Below are 19748 nucleotides of genomic sequence, written 5' to 3' on the forward strand. Positions count from 1 at the left end.
TAACCTAATTATTTTCCACTTTGATTGATGGAGTTAATTTATCATGGAGATGGTGATCATTCTTGTGCGCTCAGTCACTAAGCCATGTACGACTCTGCGACCCTATGGGCTGTAGCCCACCAGGCTCCTCTGTCTGTGGAATCTTCCAGGCAAGTATACTGGAGTGGGTTGCCATTTTCTTCTCCAGGGAATCTTCCTGACCCAGGGATCAAATCTGCATTTCCTGTGTCTCTGTATTACAGGAGGATTTTTACCAATGAGCCACCTGCGAAGCCCGCAGATCATTCTTACCTGGTTCCTAACTCAAACAGGGATGTGTATAGTTTTTTAGTAAGTAAGATCCTGCTCCAGAGGTAATTACGTGTATCTCTTAAAAGTGCTCCCTCCTCTATATTCCTATAAGTACAACTTTAAGTCTAACTTTCATTGCCTCTTTCTCTGCCTCAATCTTTTTCTTTCTACTCTATCTTCCCTTTATGGTTGAGTAGTTGCTCAAATCACTTCTGTAAAATGCAAACACATTCTGCATGAATTGTAGTTGTTACAAATATTAATAACACACTAATGGATTTGGGTTGGTTTTAGCTAGAATACAGACAGAAGGTATAGAATTCCCAATGGCATGAGCTGGAGAATAATAATCCAGAGTTAGAATGTGATGGCCAAAGAGCAGAGGCAAAGCTGGGAAATTCAACCCTTGTTTGAGAAGAAATGACCTCTTTGAAGACTTGTGGCTGCTTCCCATTGATATTAACAAGGCACAATATCTGGCTCCAATTTACCTTTCCAATCTTCTTTTAAACTATTGTCGTTGACAAACTCAGCCCAACTCACCTACTCTCTCTACCATTTCTACACTTGGGATTTCCAATTAGTTTCCTTTTGTCTCTGATACTTCAGGTTGGTCCTTTGTAGTCATGCGCCATATATCTGATGGCTACCCCCCATAAGATTCAGACACTAGAGATGTGACCATGTTCTATTCTCCAGCTATTAATATTTATGCCTTCTCTTCGATGAGTGTTTCTTAATTTCTACTCCTAGAAATAATCCCTGGCTTCTCTGAATTCACCTATACCTTTACCTCTCTTATGATACCTCAATTCCTATCTTCTGCTGTGGTTATTAAAGAACAGACTTATCTCTGAAAAAACTGGAAAGCTTCCTGAAGAAACTGTGGTACATTTTTAGACTCCCATAATTTCTAGAATGATGACCTGAACCATAGTAATAAATTAGCATGAATGTGTTCTGATCATTACAGAAAACACTGGCCTCCACTCCTCTTTTGTTATAATTTTAATAACACAGCCTTGTAATTCATTTTGCTTTTTCTTAGTGGTAAACTATTAGGTAGCATAAGCTTAAAATCAACAAAACTCTTTGCTTTATTTTTTAAGAAGTTTGTTCTGTTCTACGTCTCCCTCAACTTCTGTTTGTGAGGCCAATTCTTTAAAATTTAAGTGTAGACATTAATCCATGCCAAATTTTATCTTTTGAAAGTCTATCATGTAGTCTATGGAGATCTTGATTCTACCATCCAGCCTATAATCCATGCATTCAGCTTTTAGTCATCTGTCTTCGTTGAGGTAGCTTATAAAAATATAATTCATGAATCCTGCATAAAACTGCACACACTGGGGAAAAAAACCCTCTAAGCCAACATGGATTGATTAATTAGAGATGTTTGGCCTCTATTATTAAATTAGCTAAAAATCAAATCCACATAATCCACTGTATTATTTTCCACATCACATTTCCTGGATTCATCTTCAAGTATATCATATCTTTGTCTGATGTCTCACTAACCAACAAATAATTACCAAAAGTTATCACCTTTCTTCTACAATCCCTTGTAAGGAAGTAAATGAGCTTGCTTTAGCATGCCTTGCTCCTGATGAACCCAGGCTGGCGCCTGCTGCCATATACAAGGATTCTGATTGGTTTAACAAAGTCCAACACTCATGCTCATCTGACTCTCCCCACATGGAAAGGAAAGGCATTATTTCTCCAGAAATAAAACAACTTGATGACTCACTCAGAGAGAGGTTACTCCCTGTGACAGCTAATCACAACCTGGCAGCATACAGGTAAAGTAAATCAAGCTGATATTACTCATCCTCCAGACCGCCCATTGACAAGAGAAGCAGGAAGAGGGATGTAGACTCACCCCTGTTGTTTCCCAGCACCCACACATAGTCCACAGCATCCCCAGCATAAGAGCAGCCTTTAAATAGTCACTGTTAGCCTCCTCACTGCCTCTTCTGCCCACTTTCTTATTCAGAAAATATCCACTATCAACTGTATAACACATTCCTAAGGATGGCCTAAAATACAGGTCTTTCTGGTAGAGAAAGGTCTTCTGATAAAATGTTTTCTCTGCCAGAAATTATTTGGGTAGATGGTATCCAGTACATACTTAAATTGGGGCTTTGATTCTTGCTGAAACCACTAGTTTGGAGGGGATTTTAAAATTTCAACTTGGGTACAGTTTTATCTATTGAGGTTAAAAGGTAATTTTTGAAAACATACGTGAATGTATCTGAGTATGTCCTGGCTCTGAGCTCTCCTTCAAGGATTATAATTCTGTTCATTCATTTGCGGATACTGAAGGAATATTTTTAGACAGGGCACTGTGGTACAGTCCAAGAAATTCCTAGAAACTCAAAATTGAATTGGATCCTGTCCTTGCTATCTGTACTTTCTGTAAGGAAGTATAATGCAAAATAATTCTATTTAATAACTTTGGGGGGGTGGGACATAAAAAGGAACCAAACAAACATAAAGTTTGTAAGCAAAATTGAGATTCTCTTAGGATGATTTCCAGTGTAAAATGACATTCAGCCAGCAGATCCTGACATAACCTTTTTCAACTTCCAATCAAAATACTTAGAAGAAGAAAGAAGATGAACACCCAAATCAAAATAAAAACTGACAATTAACCTATAGGCCAGAAGCAAAGGGAAAACTCCAGTAAGGATAAGTCAGATAGAATCACCTAGAAAAGTTTAATCCATTGCTCTCCCTTTCTAGGCCGCTGGGGAAAATGGCAAACTTGCAAGCAAAAAGTCAGGTAGAAAAGCCCATCATTTTGCCTCTGAAGGAAAAGATAAAAAACTGAAGAAATGAGAAAATTTAGATGGCCAAACTTCCCTCATATCGGAGCTGTGTTTGAGGGATCTGGACTGTTCTTAGTCCTTCCGCCCTTCTCTTTCAAAAATATTTAAATTCCATGATTAAAAACTAGGCATAAGCTGGGATAACACTGGAGATGTTGTGGTCCCCTCAGTGAACACTGGGCTTCCCTGGTGGCTCAGATGGTAAAGAATCTGCCTGCAATGCAGGAGACCTGGGTTCAACCCCTGCATTGGGAAGATCCCCTGGAGAAAGAAATGGCAACTCACTCTATTTTTCTTGCCTGGAGAATCCCATGGACAGAGGAGCCTCAGACCTTGAGGTCACAGAGTCAGACATGACTGAGGGACTGACATAAGTGAACACTGTAGAGACATCAGGAAAGGGCTGAGAAATACGAGGATCTGGCAACGGTGATGTTTCACAGAGTCCAGAAGTCAGAAGGTGATAGACGCACTGAGGCAGGAGAAGATAGCAGATATCTCACGCTAGCAGAGTCTCACTAACGAAAATCTGCGAGAGGCTGGGAACTGCCTAGGAGCTGCACATCAGCCTGCCATCTAGCCTCTGATCTGACAGGGAAACACCCAACAGAAACCCAAAGGCAGCCGTGTGCTGGAAAACCAGACCCTTCAAAAGCCCTCTTCTGAAGTATTTGACAATTCCCATAGTTATAAATACTCCCACCGTGGTGGATCTCAGCTATCAATATCACTGAACCACAAGCTGGGGAGAGAAACAACTCTGGTATTGGTATAAGTTGAACCCATCACATCCCCTGACACACGGGTGGATGAATTTCTCTTCATTCTGGAATGAGGAAAGGGGAGTATGTGAAAAAAAAAATACCCCAGGAACAAGGAAGGAGAAAGGTGATGATACCGAGCAGAGGTTGAGCGCTTAACTCTCCCAAATACTTCATAGTTTACAAGGAACATCTCATTTAATCCTCATAGCAACTCTGTGAAGTAGGCAGTATGATCATAATTTTAAGACAACAATCTGAAGTTTCCAGAGGTAATTTGCTTTGCTCATGCAGCTATTAAGCAGAAGATCTGGTCTTTGGACTGCTGAACTCCAAAACCCTTACACAACTCTAAGCTTAGCACAAAGTAAACCTGCAATAAATATCCTGATATCTTGACTCACCGTAATATTATAAACCATTCATCTTCCTCATAAATTGTTGTCATCTTCACTTTTTTCTCTTTTGATTTAACGAGAGATTTATATTTAGGTACTTTCCATTACTCTTTGCTAATTTAGAATGAGAGAGGCTTCTGGGATGTGTGTGTGTGTAAGGGGGGAGATGGGTGTTGGTGTGGTGGGGAACATTCAGAGAATAGAGGACCAAGGTCCTTGAATTCCTTTACAGTACTCCAAAAATCAGTGGATAGCGATCAGAGGCTGGGACTGATAGTCCCAAATAAAAGCTGCCTGGGGACTTCCCTGGTGGTCCAATGGTGAAGACTTTGTGTTCCCAGTGAAGGGAGCCCAGATTCGATTCCTGATCAAGGAACTAGATCCCAAGTGTTGCAACTATGACCCGGCACAGCCAAATAAATAAAAATAAATAAAATTTAAAAAAATAAATAAAAGTGACCTGTCATCTATTAATCTTCTGGTACTTTCCTAAATTCATACCAGAGAGTCTTTCTCTTTGCTACTTGCCATCAGTGTTAACACCCACATGGATAAGTCATCCAACACTCTAGCTTCACTGTGGCTTGATATATTCACTGACCTTTGTTCCGTAACAACTACCTCCTCCCATGGGCACACCTGGGGACCTTTGCACATCTATGTGCTCCACCTGTGATATAATGAATTCCCGTGAATTGCTCACTGACCACAGCCTTCCAGTTCTTCCACATCTTACTCCACCCCTTGGCCTTTGATCTAGTCAAGTAACCCCCCACACTGGATTGTCTCTTGTGTTTCCCCCTAAGCTTCCTCCCTTCTGTCTTCTTTCTTTTCTTTACTCAGCCTAGAGGCCAGGTTGTATCAGTTCAGTCGCATCAGTGAGCTCACCATCTTTGCCCCTATGCCTCTCATCACTTCATTCATCCATCCTCTCGGTCCCTGGATGCAGGGTGCTTTGAGGCTGCTGAGAACATCATGTACTAAGGTCCTCCAACCTCGGATTATTCTTCCTCACAGCCCAAAAGTTCTCCAGTGAATACTTCACCAGCTTCTCCCATTCCTCATGGCAACTATTTCAAACTTCTACCACTTTCCTTGACTCCCCTACACCACAGACTTAGGACAGGACACTGACTGCACTTCACAAGTGTATTCAGTCGGAGGTGGCCCACATACTTGGAGTATCATGGCACTGCACAGTCCACAGTCCGTAAGCACTGTTAGAGGGAACTTCAGTATCTCCTTCTTGAAGTCTCCACATTTCCTCTGAATTGTCTTAAAGCCCTAAGGGTTTTCACAGCCATTGAGGGTCAGTCTGCCTTCCACATCCAAGTAGACATGGCTCTGGAGTCTGATTAGGACCCACTTCCTGACCACTTGTGGGCACACATATCACTGATACATAACCAAACTAGTTCTCTGATGATCCTGAAGGCGCTATCTGGAGTCAACAAAAATGGGCAGTCTCCTTCACGTAATAATAATCTCTTCCAAGCCTCCTCCATTCTTAAGATTCTCAAATTTACAGACTTAAAGCAGAGGAAAGGAATAAATAAAAATATCCAAATATCTTTGATTCTGCTTTGGTTAAATTGAAATCCAGATTATAGAAGAGGTGCCGTATATAAATATATATTTCAATAACAGGAACCTTGGGCAGATGAGACGCTGACACAGACATTTTAAGGTTATAAAATATTGAGCTGATCATTGCAGCTTATTAGAGAGATAAAGATCAAAGGCAGACTCTATGAACCAATCAGATGTTTTGAGGACAACTATAAATGTAAACATTAGCCAGGTGGGGGTGAAAGTCCCTTTTTGACAGATTTATGTTTCTTATCATGATGAAATTTCTGGCTCGTGTACATTTAAGAAGTTCACCAGCTACCTCTTGATTTTTAACTACAATAATTTATTGTAAAATTGCCCTTAATTTTGAGGATAATGATGCTTGCTTTGTTTGTTTTGAGAAATTTTATTTCCTCAGTGTTTATTACATGAAGTTCAACTTGAATTAAACTCATCAAATTGTAACTGATCTTATTGTAATTAATTCGAAAAGTATAACGGATTCTCCAAATTCTCTTGCAGTTAGGAAAAATACATCTATTTTCTTCCTTTCATGGGCTATGATTGTAAAATAAATCATGACTTTTTTTTATCAGAATCTTTTCTTGGCATTCATCTGGGAAAAAATATCAACCCAGGGGCTTCCCTGGTAGTCCAGTGGTTAAAAATCCTCCTTGCAATGCAGAGGACATGGGTTTGATCCCTGGTCAGGGAACTAAGAGCCCATATGCCCCAGGGCAACTAAGCTCCTTGGCCACAACTATTGAGCCTGAGTACCACAACTAGAGAGAAGATAGAGAGCCACAACAAAACATCTTGTATGCTGCAACAAAAATCCCACATGCTGCAGCTAAGACCCGATGCAGCCAAATAAATAAATAAATATTTTAAAGAAAAAAGTCAACCTACACAAAATAGCATGAACAGTACAATGAACCTCCAGTTACCCATCAATCAGATTCAATATCATGAAGAAGTTGCCACAGTTTAGATACATTTTAAAATTAAGCATAAATTTAGCTGTGTATTTAACAGTACAAACCAGTCCCTTGAAACAGCTAGCTCTCAGGTCCAAGGACACTGACAGCTCTGTGCAGAAACAGATCTATTCTCTCCCAAGGGCACACTCCAAGGTATTCCTACTTCTAATTTTAATTTTTTTTAATTTTTCTTCTTCATTGGTTATGTGGATTTCTCAAAATTATTATGACATAAATAGTATATCCACATTGTAATCCATTGTTCACTACATGGGAGTTGTTAGTTTTTCTTTTTTTAAAGTTCCCGGTCTCTTCTTACCTCTGAGATACCAATGGTTCATATGAACAGGTTGAGTTGTATCATTTAACACTTTTCTGCATATCCACACAATTATGTGCAAACACATGGTACTAGTTATTAAGCCCTTGTCTCTCAGTTCCAAACTCTCCTTGTTTCATGATGCTGGGATTGTGACTCTGAAAACTGCATTTCTCCTTTACTCCTTAGCTTCCTGTTAGGATCCTTGTATCTTTCTGGTTTGCTAATGGACCCCAGGAGAATCACCTGACCAGTGTTTCTTCAGTCCTGCAGCGGCAGCCATGGCCCCAGACAGTAGCCGAACCCAATTGTTTTTTGAACAATTGCAGAACCAGAGTCATCACCCAGTCATCTCCTAACCTAGACTTTTTCTCTTTCAGTTATCTAGTTGGCAAATTTGTACCTGCTTCACCACTACTAATCATGCTAGTTCATCACAACTAATCTTTTATATTTAATAATACATAAAATCATATAATAAAATATAAAACTATATTCTTTCTTCTGATAACTAGACAATGACAAAGAAATATACACATGTTGGAATTCTTTTCTTCTCCTTATATATGTATGCTTTACAATAAATGGAATAATCCATGCCCATTACTTTGAAACTTGCATTTTTTCACTTGCTTCATGGACTTCTTTCCAGATCAATATATGTAACACTAAGTTAAGACTTCTCAATAGCTGCATATTCCATTATATGGACAGACTACAAACTATTCAGTCATTTGCCTGTTGATGGATGTAATACAAGTCCTAATTTCAGCTGCAACCAAAAAATGATACAATAAACATTCGGTTCATATATCCCTTTATACTAATTTTCTATTACAAAATTACTGAACATAGGATTACAGTATCAACAAATAAGATATTTGTATTTTTGAGACATTATGTGTACCTAACTGAACTGGCCATACTCTGCAGTATCATTATTGATTCATTCAATACCTTTCTTTTGTTTTATATTTTCTTCTGTTACTGCTATTCCCATTTCCTCTTCTTTTCTGTAAGTCTCCACTCTAGTGTCCTTTCCACAGCCACTTTATTACATCAAACGAAAATTTTTCGATTGTTTAAAAAAGATCTTTTTATGGTTGATTTATTTGAATCAGAATCCAAACAAGATCTACAGCATTGTATGTTGGTTGTTCTGTCTCTTGATTCTCTCAGTTTATTAAAGTTCACTCTTACCTTCTCAACCAACCCCTCCCTGCCCTGCCATATCATTTGTTTGTTGAAATAAATGATTATTTGTCCTACAGAATATTACAAATTCTGGACTTCTCTTCTCCAGAGTATCTTCCTGACTCAAGGATTGAACCTGGGTCTCCTGCATTACAGGCAGATTCTTTACCATCTGAGCCACCAGGAAAGCCCTAAAATTCAAAGAATTGGATTTTGAGTACCTGAAGGTTAAATAGGTCTACAACCTTTGAAGACTGTGTTGGTTGCTCAGTAGTGTCCGACTCTTTGCAACTCCATGGACTATAGCCCTTCAGGCTCCTCTGTCCATGGAATTCTCCAGGCAAGAATACTGGAGTGGGTTGCCATTTCCTTCTCCAGGGGATCTTCCTGACCCAGGGATCAAACCCGGGTCGCCTGCACTGCAGGCAAATTCTTTACCATCTGAGCCACCAGGGAAGCCCATTGTTTCCTTTTAGTGTTGCTTAACTTGTTCCTCTTTTCTCATTTTTTGTAGACTGAAACTTAAATAAAGGCTTGATTATATTTAAGCTCAATTTTTTTTCGTGGAGGATCCTTCATAGGTGGTGAGGTATGCTTCATATTACATCACATGATGATTGTCCTTAATGTCTGGTTGTCCCACTTACAATGACATTGAGATTGGTGCATGAATTCCAGTATGGACAGCCTGATCCATTCATTATAAAGCTCCCCATCAACCTTTTACCTCATAGTTTTAGCAGCCATTAATGAACATTCCTTAAAGCCACTACTTTATTAGGGTTTATAAAAATGGTGACTTTCTTATTCTATCATTCCTTCTGCGTTTACTAATTAAAATTCCTCAACAAAGAAGAATCTTCCCTTATCAACTCTTCAGTTATCCTAAAATACAGTTCAAACAGAAAAGACAGGCTGGAACCTTTTCTTAAGTAGTAGATTTAACTTGTCCAATACTTCCTATGATATTGGTATTTGGGGTTTTTTTAACTTTTAGTTATTTATATTTTGCCAGAAAAAAATTTGTTCCCTCCACATTTTCAGTTTATTACCGTGGACTACACAAGATATTCTTGTATAATTCTTTTGACTTCTACTACATTTCCTTTTTCAAACTTAAAATGGTATGTGTATACATGTTTGCATGCTCAGTCGCTCAGTCATGTCCGACTCTTTGCGACCCTATGGACAGCCTGCCAGGTTCCCCAGTCCACGAGATTCTCCAGGCAAGAATGCTGGAGAGGGTTGCCACGCCCTCCTCCAGGGAATCTTCCCAACACAGGGACTGAACCTCAGTCTCCTGTGGCTCCTGTGCTACAGGCGGATTCTTTACCGCTGAGCCACCAGGGAAGCCCATGTGTGTATATATGTCTGTGTAAACATGTGTGCATGTGTGCACACATGCTCACATCTGCGTTTGCATTTTTATTGATCTTTACGAAGAACTAATTTAGATTTTATATAGTTTTGATGACCCCGGAAGTTGTTTTCCCTTCTATAGGTCACTTCCTAAGTACCCACACCTGTTTCACATTTGGACTTAGTCTGGAGGGTGGATAAGGAATTTCTCAGGTAATTTGTAGTTCCAAATTACCTTTCTGTTATGTTTCCTCAGCACAGATTTAACTTCCAGTACCTCACTTTACTATGCAGAGACAAATTAGAAATCAGGAAAAAATTTCTCCACTTTTTACTTTTCTTGGTCAACAAATTTATTTGTATTCTTGCCTTTAAAGAAAAAAAAAATTCTATTCCCACTCCCTATTACCACAATGAAAGAGGGCACTGCATCTATCTCTCCAACATTCCTAGAGACCTTGATTAATTAATTAATGATTCTCAATTATCATCAAATGCTACCAACTTTCTTCCCTCAGTCTAAGTCTCTGCCATCTTAGGCAAATAGATACCTCCCTTTATCCTATGTTCCTTTCTAGTTACCTCTACATGTCTTTCTCCCCATTACAGCCAGCCCACTGAAAACATAATCTGTAGTTTCCACTCATGGTCTTCCTCTACTCCCATTACTTCCTCAAATCTCCTCTTGCCAAAGTCAGCAGTGGCTTCTTCCTTGATTAAAAAAACTAAATTAAAAAAACACTATGCACTCACCCCAGCAGCTGATGACGCTCTTGCCTTCCTTGAAGTACTTTCCTTTCTCAACTTTCTAAGACCCCCACCTTCACCCCACCTCACCTTCACACTTTTTCTACGATTCTACTTTTTCTATCTATTACTTCTTACCCCCCTCTGTGGATTCGTCTTTCTGGAATAAGGAAGAACTTCAGATGTCAGACTTCTTAGCACCCTGAGCCTTCTTTTCCCACTTACCTTGGAAGAAAAGGGTGCCAATTAATATTTACAGAGTGATGGCTTCCAGAGCTGAACTCTAGTCCAAAACATTCTCATAAGATCTTCTGTGTCCACAGTGGACTTGCCTACCTGTCATATAAGCACCCCAAAGGTAAGATGTCCAAATCTGAACTCATTATTTTTCCTCAAAACTTGTTTTCCCTCCCATTCTTCCCTCTTGATAAATGGTACTGCCATCTATCCAGTGATCCATGCCAGAAATCTGGTATGACAGTATGAGATGGTGTGATTACAAAATAGAAAAACCACCGGATCTTGCAAGTAAAAAGAAGATTTATCACATGCTTAAGAATAATCTCATAAAAGGCATTTATAAGAATTATAATCAGCTCTCAAAGAGTATCTTTCCTCAAACTCTATATTTTCCACTTCACTTGAGCTATTTTTTCTTTTTTTTTTCTTTCATCTGTTTCCTCCCTCTGTGAACTAGATTTTTCTGATAATATAGGGCTCACTAAGACTACTTTAACTCTAACCCAGCATGACCTTTTAGGCCAAGCCCACATCAGCATTTCTCTGATGTCCCTGTTCATACCAGGAGAGACTCAGATTGCCCCAACCTAACTGACTCAAATGGTGCAAACATGTCATGCCTATGTCCTCTGCCTTAACTGGAGCTGTAGATAGAAATAGATGGTTTTTCGAGTGAGTTGTGGGAAAGGTAGACTGTATGTTGAGAGTTTTTGACGTTTTACTCTTCACAAATCCTTCATATCTAAGAAATAATGATGAAATTCTGTCAAATCTACCTTTTCTTCTATTTCACAAATGTAGCCACTTCTTTTCATCCCCCCCCCACTTCTCAACTTAATGCTGCTCTTTCCTAGATCCTCCCAATATATCCCCATATTCAGTCGCTCTTTCTTCACATCCAACCTCTACAATGTAGCCAGAGTGACCTTTTTAAAGTACCAATAATGTCACTTCTTTTCTTAAATCTTTTCATAGGACATGTCAAGGCTGACATCTGACATACATGTCTGTAGGTTAGTTCAAACTTATTATAATTATGTTAGTTGCCCAGGGCTGATGTAACAGATTGCCACAAATTTAATGACTTAAAACCACAGAAATGTATTCTTTCGAAGTTCTAGAGGCTAGAGGTCCAAAATCAATATGTTGACAGGGCCAAGCTCTCTCTGAAGTCTCTAGGGAAGAATCTTTCTTCCCGTTTTTCTGGATTCTGGTGTCTCCCAGCAATCTTTGGCATTCTTTGTCTTGAGCAGCATCTCTCCAAGCTCCGCCTTCAGCTTCACATGACCTCCTTCTCTGCGTGTCTGAGTCCTCTTCTCTTCTTCTAAGGACACCAGTCATTGGATTAAGGCCCACACTTAATCCAGAAGGATTTCACCTTGAGATCCTTAACCAACCTCATCAGCAAAGACCCTATTTCCAAAAGCTCATATTCTGAGGTTCTAGGTATAATCGGTTCCCAAAGGAATCTCTTTCCTCAAACTCTGTATTTCCCAACACAACTTCACTTGAATTTTTTTTTTTTTTTTAACTTTCATCTGTTTCCTCCCTCTGTAAACTAGATTTTTCTGCCAATATATGACTCACTAAGACTACTTGAACTCTAACCCAGCATGACCTTTTAGGGGGACACTACTCAACCCAGTACAATAGGCTATAGGCCTTTTATGATATGGTGTCTACTCACCTCTCCAGCCTCATCTCTTATCACTCTCCAGCCCTCATATAATCTCTAGTCGTAATAGCCTTTTGCAATTCTGAGGCCACAAGACATGAGAAAGACTTACTTCTGGATTTTTGCATTTCCTGCCCACCTCTGTTTAGAATGTCCTTGCCATCTCCCTTTGCCTGGTTCTTACAATTTTTCAGATTCAGGGACTCTAGAAAGTTTTCCCAAGTCCCACCCATCATTGCTGTATGCCATCTGATCCCAAATTCTCATTTCACCTTCCATTTACCTCAATCATAACATGTATCCCACTACTTAGTAATTTTAATTGCTATCTCACTTCTTTTCTAGGTCTTTTTCTCAATTCTTTGCCACTCAAATAATCAGTAAGGGACCAATCACTTCTCATTTTCTTTTAATTCACTTTTGTACTCTCAGTGCCTAACACAGTGCCTAATAGGCACTCAACAAATGATTATAGAATGAATGAATGTCTTTGAAAAGTAGTTCACATATGGTAAGAATTTCTAGGTGTCAAAACTGATAATACAATTGCATCTGTGATGGTTTCTTTATTCAGATTTGTCCGTTAGATGGAATAATAACTTCGTCTGAGGAAATCGAGGGAAGCACTCCATGAATACTGAATATTATATTAGGCAGTATTAAATTACCCCATTTAGTTTTGCTGTTGCATGTGTTGAAAACCCACTTTGATCTGACCACAGTCCTATTCATTTTGATTATCCTTAGATCAAATAATGCAAGATTCTCAATTATAGCCATAAATTTGAATGACAGAATTACCATATGAATGAGTTTGAATTCCATATTAATGTTAACCTTAAAGAAAATTATGTGGGTTTTTTCCTAAAGTGAAGAAAAGCCTCTATTGAAATTGGAAAATGTGTATACCCACAAGTGAAAGAACTTGAAATAGAACCTTAAGGAAAAGAGAAAAGTTAAAGTATATAGTGTTGATTACTTTCAGGTAGCTCATCACTTTCATCACCAATAGAATTTAATTATGTAAGCACTCTGAATAAAATGAGGACAGAAAAGATGTTATTAAGAAGATCACATTCCTTTTAGTTATATCATTTTTGGAATAAAAGGATCCCAGGATTCTTGAATGTTTTCCTTTTTGGTTGATATAGCATCAAGGAGTATATAAGAATATAGCAGGCATACATACTTATATATGGGTTGCCTGAACTAGAAGAGACTACAAGCTAGTTGTGGTTGAAGGGCATCAGCAAGTAGGACATCAGCGATGAAGACAGTTTCTGGAGGCCCCTGGCCTCCTGAGCAACCCTGAGACCCAGTTATGGGGAAGTCCCTGCAGCTGTGTTTAAGCAGTTTTAAGAATCTGTCAAAGGGCAGCTGGTAAGACCAATGAGATGAGGTGAAGTTCTCCAGACTGACACAAACCCAAGCTCCCAAGGAACATCAAGAACAAAATAACTCAAAGGTGGAGAAACTGAGCTGTGATGAGACCAAGAAAGGGATTCTCTGGTGGCCACTGGTTTTCAGATTGTGCTCTGGGAACCCACTCGGCAAAATGGAAGAGGATGACTTGTAGAGAAAAAAATGGCCCCTTTGCTTCACTTCTTCCCTCCTTCCTCTAATCTCTTTCCACATCTCTGTCTCTATCCACTCTCTCTTCTCTATCACTCACACTGACTCTCTCTGTTCCTCTCTGGATACTAGAAAACAGAAATAAAAGAAACACAAATCCCTGCTCTTCACATAACCTTTCCCTACAGCCTATTTGCCTGTGAACAGAGGCCATGGCTGGAAAGAGCTAGATATTCTCTTGTGAATGTGTTAGTTGCTCAGTCATGTCCAACTCTTTGTGATCCCGTAGACTGTAACCTGCCAGGCTCCTCTGTCCATGAGATTCTCCAGGCAAGAATACAGGAGTGGGTTGCCATTCCTTTTTCCAGGGATCTTCCCAACCCAGGGATCGAACCCAGGTCTCCCACATCACAGGCAGATTCTTTACTGTCTGAGCCAACTGGGAAGCCCACAGATATTCTCTTACAGTCCTCAATTCTGAAAATCTATTCATTCATTTTTTGTCATTCATTCATTTATTCATTATTCAACATTCAACAAACATTTACTGAACCTGTGTTTTAAGTATATAATTTGTCTTCCTGATCAGTTATTTTCTTTCTTTTTTCTTTTTTTTCTGATCAGTTATTTTCAATCCCTTTCAAGTCATGCAAATTTTTTTCCTGCTAAAAGTTTGCTGATGTTCAATATGGAAACGTGAAAGCAGCACTGAGTGAGTTGAAGTGGAAACATAGAACTGGCCAACTCCTGCCCTGCCCTCTTCGGCAGCCACTGAAGAATGCTATGCGGAGCATAGCACACACACCACTGTTCTATGATGAGCACTCGCATACATTGCAGTGGGAACGTGAATTGGTACAATGACTGTGAAAAACAGTCTGATACATAAAGTGAAGAATACGCCCACCCAGTTCCTCCCCTGGCTATACACACTCAAGACTGAAACTTATACATATGAGAACCAGGGGACATATCAAGAGTAAGCATAGTTTATAAGAGCCACAAAATGAAAACAATTTTAATTTCCAGCATCAGTTGAATGGGTAAGTAAAAATGTGGTATAGAATAATCAAAATGGAAAAACCAACTACATGAAGCAACATGGATGAATCTAACAATGCTGAATGACAGAAACAAGAAAAAACAATGTGGATAGTATTTACAAAATATTCATTTACATAAAGTTCAAATGTAAGCAAAACTAAACTATATTATTGAGGAAATACCTACTGAGATGGTTTTAAAAGAACACCATAAAGTAGAACAAAGAAGTGATTATCATAGGGACAAGAGAAGTTACCTCTAGGGAAGATGACAAGGGATGTTAAGGGGAAAGGTCACAGGGAGTTAATTGTAGGCATTCTGGGGATGCTAATGTTATCTTATCCTTTGCTTTGGGAAGTGATCACACTACTGTTTGTATTATTTTTTGAAGGTGATTATACCTGCATTATTCTAATTATTCATTAAACATACTTTTATGTTTTATATCTTTTTCTGCAATGTTTACATTTGCTTGAATGGCTAAGCAAACAAAATACCATTGCTTGATTCCAGGGAAGTGGGAACAGGAAGGAAAACGACCAACTATGAAGACTGTGGAGTCTCTAGCTCCTGGTATAATGTCTACCCCAGGCAAAAGACCTATATAGTAATGTTGGCTAAACCAAACTGGCCTAGGCAATGTGATATGCTTTGAAAGAGCAAACATCTTTTAGAGCCTATAGGCTACATCTAAAATTCTCATCTTTACTCCATGTCAAAGACAAAATGCTGCTGTGGTTCTGTTTATATTTAGTTCACTTGCTCAGTCATGTCTGACTCTTTGCGACCCCATGGACTGCAGTACACCAGGCCTCCCTGTCCATCACAAACTCCCGGAGTTTACCCAAACCCATGTCCATTGAGTCGGTGATGCTATCCAACCATCTCATCCTTTGCCGTCCCCTTCTCTTCCTGCCTTCAATCTTTCCCATCATCAGGGTCTTTTCAAATGAGTCAGTTCTTCGCACTAGGTGGCCAAGGTATTGGAGTTTCAGCTTCAGCATCAGTCATTCCAATGAATATTCAGGACTGATTTCTTTTAGAATGGACTGGTTGGATCTCCTTGAAGTCCAAGGGACTCTCAAGAGTCTTCTCCAACACCACAGTTCAAAAGCATCAATTCTTCGGCGCTCAGTTTTCTTTATAGTCCAACTCTCACATCCATACATGACCACTGGAAAAACCATAGCTTTGACTGTGTGGATCTTTGTTGGCAAAGTAGTGTCTCTGCTTTTTAATAAGCTGTCTAGGTTGGTCATAGCTTTTCTTCCAAGGAGCAAGCGTCTTTTAATTTCATGGCTGCAGTCACCATCAGCAGTGATTTTGGAGCCCCCCAAAATAAAGTCTCTCACTGTTTCCACTGTTTCCCCATCTATTTGCTATGAAATGATGGGACCAGATGCCATGATCTTAGTTTTCTGAATGTTGAGTTTTAAGCCAACTTTTTCACTGTCCTCTTTCACTTTCATCAAGAGGCTCTATAGTTCTTGTTCGCTTTCTGCCTTAAGGGTGGTGTCATCTGCATATCTGAGGTTATTGATATTCCTCCTGGCAATCTTGATTCCAGCTTGTGCTTCATCCAGCCCAGCGTTTCTCATGATGTACTTTGCATATACGTTAAGAGTGACAATATACAGCCTTGATGTACTCCTTTCCCAATTTGGAACCAGTCTGTTTATCTTACTACACATTATTCAATTCATACTGAATAAAAAACAATGACTTTCTTTGAGGATATCAGTGTTTTTAATTGATTTTTGTTTAACTCAGTATTGACCTTTAACTTCAAACTTTATAAAAATTTTTCTAAATCTGGACAAAACAACTGACCTCAGTTTCTAATGGAGCCAAACACATACTGGAAGTTTGGGGATAGACACATAGTATACACATGTTCTTAATTTTTCCTGCTTCTCCTTAAAAGATTGACCAAAGGAAACTCTGATTATTTGTGAGCTTATTTTGTTGCAATTGAGAATTCACTGTATTCTATGCTATGCAACTACATTAAAATGCTTCATCATTTACTTTAGATAATAGCTTATCTTTCTACTGGTCAATTATTAATGACAAATCAGATTCTTTACCTGGTTTAACACTGTCTATGATAATAACCAATCCTTTGAAAATTATTAGCTTCAGATACAATTATAAAAATAGAGACATTTTAATAGTTTTCAATGTTTTAAACATTGAATTAATTGAAAAATAACTTACTTTATACATATATCATATATAATGCTGTGTTTTTTCAATAGCTAATTTTATTTGTCACATATAATAGCTGTAACAGCCTTAACATAAGTTGAAATAAAATGAAGAAAATTTCACTCATAATCCCAATGCCACCACAAATCAAACTGTTTTCAGTTTTAATTATACAATTTGTTCCCTACTTTTAAATTAATGAGATCATTTAAAAAGTTACTTTAGTCTTTGCTCTTCTGTAAACTAGAAAGAAAAATATTTACCATTTTTTGTTTCCCATTTAGTTCAAAATTATATGAAGGATTCGCAGCAAATGTTAAAAATTCTATATGTGTTTTTATATTCCAGTGTATAAATTGTTTTATGAACATTCACTCATAAGACAAAGATCTGAAATAAAATACTTCAAACATAAACCAAAATGAATAAGTAGTCATGTTTATCTCATATAAACCCTAGGAACAAAAATGTGTTTATTATATTTAATGATAAGTGATATTTTATTCTCACTTATCCTTGCATCTTTTATTCAGTTATTAAATATAAATAACATGTATTTAAAGTTACAGAAGATAATAGTTGCTTATCTGCAAGACAGGCTTTTTTTTTTAATGATATGTAAACTTAGCCAAGCCCCACATCCCTGTGGTTGTTGTTTGTTCTTATATAAAACGAAGCCACAAAGAACTCTATAGGACCTTAAAAGCATCAAGAAACAACCCAGTGAAATAGTTTTATTAGCTGTAAAGTACTAAACCATTGGGGAGATTTATTGTACATAAGGAATGTTTCAACTCACTGACTAAAGTTAAATGCGATAAACCAGAAAAATCAAATAAGATGATAACAAAGTCCAGTAAAGGTGGTCTTTGATGTAGAGCACAGAGAATGAACGTGTGATGGTGTTCCCTGGTTCCCTGGTGGGAAGCTTCAATCTAGAATTAGGATTCAAGAGTTCCTAGGAAGCGTCAATGGCACCCCACTCCAGTACTCTTGCCTGGAATATCCCACGGATGGAGGAGCCTGGTAGGCTGCAGTCCATGGGGTCGCTAAGAGTCGGACACGACTGAGCGACTTCACTTTCACTTTTCACTTTCATGCACTGGAGAAGGAAATGGCAACCCACTCCAGTATTCTTGCCTGGAGAATCCCAGGGACGGCGGAGCCTGGTGGGCTGCCGTCTATGGGGTTGCACAGAGTCGGACACGACTGAAGCGACTTAGCAGCAGCAGGAAGTGTCAACAAAGGAAAAACCAAAACCAAACCCCAAAAATCCTTAGTCTGTTATCTAAAGCAAACCGGGAACCAAGCAAAGGAAAGGAGGGCTGAATGAGACTTACCTTGTATTTAGGAGCAGATTTTTTTGTCCTCTTTGGGGTGGGGGGAGTTATGTGAATGTTGCCACTGCCAGTGTGCTCAATTACTGGAAGAAAATTATTACCCTGGTAGTAGGGCAAGAAAATCTTTCATTTGGAGTAAAGAAATTGAAAACAAATTAAAATTAATGGTTACACTATTTTTAAAAAATCCTTCTTTTGTACCTCAATAAGGAATAAAAAAGAAAATATATATTGTTCACTAATTTTTCATTATACTGTATTAATGTTATCTAAATATTGCTGACTTACATGTATGGACCATAATACACAAAATGATCTTATATATTTTTATCATGATGTCTAAAAACAGAAAAAAATTTCATGCTGAAGTCTTAGCTGACTTTATCTTTTCTTTTCTTCTTGCACCAGATCCTGGGACACAGGCTGCTTTTTTCATCCTTCATCCCTGTCTCCCTGGCCATAATCATGCTTGTTTTAAAGAATTTTCCTTCTGATCATTCTGGAAAACCTGTTTTATATCCATTCTCTCCTCTCCCAGGTAAGCTCCTTAGGTGTTCCTTGCATTCACAGTAACCATTTTCTTTTTTCTCTTCAATTTCCAGTCTGACTTAGACTCTCACCATCCACTGAAATGACCTTCTAATGGCCTAAGCCAGTGGACAAGAAAGAGGCAAGACTGCAGGCAGATATGTGCGTAAGAGGAATCTATTATCCCAAACCCAGGTGGAAGAAAATGGTTGCTGGAAACAAAGTGACGTTGGTGAGGGCAGACAAGGCTGGATTCCAGTTCTGACAGAGACAAATCACAGGTGACTGAGTGGGGTGATGCTGCCACTTCCTGATACCAGGAACAGCAAGTCTGTGTTGGTGCAGGAGGTGGAGAAGAGGGTTTTATTAAACTGGCTCTGTACCGGGAGTTCAGTTCAGTTCAGTCACTCAGTCGTGTCCGACTCTTTGCGACCCCATAGACTGCAGCACACCAGGCCTCCCTGTCCATCACCAACTCCCTGGGGTTTACCCAAACTCATGTCCATAGAGTCGGTGATGCCATCCAACCATCTCATCCTCTGTTGTCCCCTTCTCCTCCTGCCTTCAATCTTTCCCAGCATCAGAGTCTTTTCAAATGAGTCAGTTCTTCTCATCAGGTGGCCAAAGTATTGGAGTTTCAGTTTCAGCATCAGTCCTTCCAATGAATATTCAGGATTGATTTCCTTTAGGAT

The 19748-nt window shown here is 38.9% G+C and overlaps 1 protein-coding gene across 1 annotated transcript in view; it reads right to left on the minus strand.

Annotated features, from left to right (window-relative positions):
• MIER3 (MIER family member 3) overlaps window positions 1-19748 on the minus strand; it is a 127406-nt gene that overhangs the window by 101277 nt on the left and 6381 nt on the right. The window contains exon 2 of the mRNA XM_081517939.1: window positions 18529-18630. The gene's annotated coding sequence lies outside the window, so the exon portion shown is untranslated. The remainder of the gene's footprint in view (window positions 1-18528; window positions 18631-19748) is intronic.

The sequence above is a fragment of the Giraffa tippelskirchi genome, chromosome 8 (genome assembly GCF_054371585.1).
Source record: "Giraffa tippelskirchi isolate mGirTip1 chromosome 8, T2T-mGirTip1v1.2.pri, whole genome shotgun sequence".
In the NCBI taxonomy this organism is placed as follows: domain Eukaryota; kingdom Metazoa; phylum Chordata; class Mammalia; order Artiodactyla; family Giraffidae; genus Giraffa; species Giraffa tippelskirchi.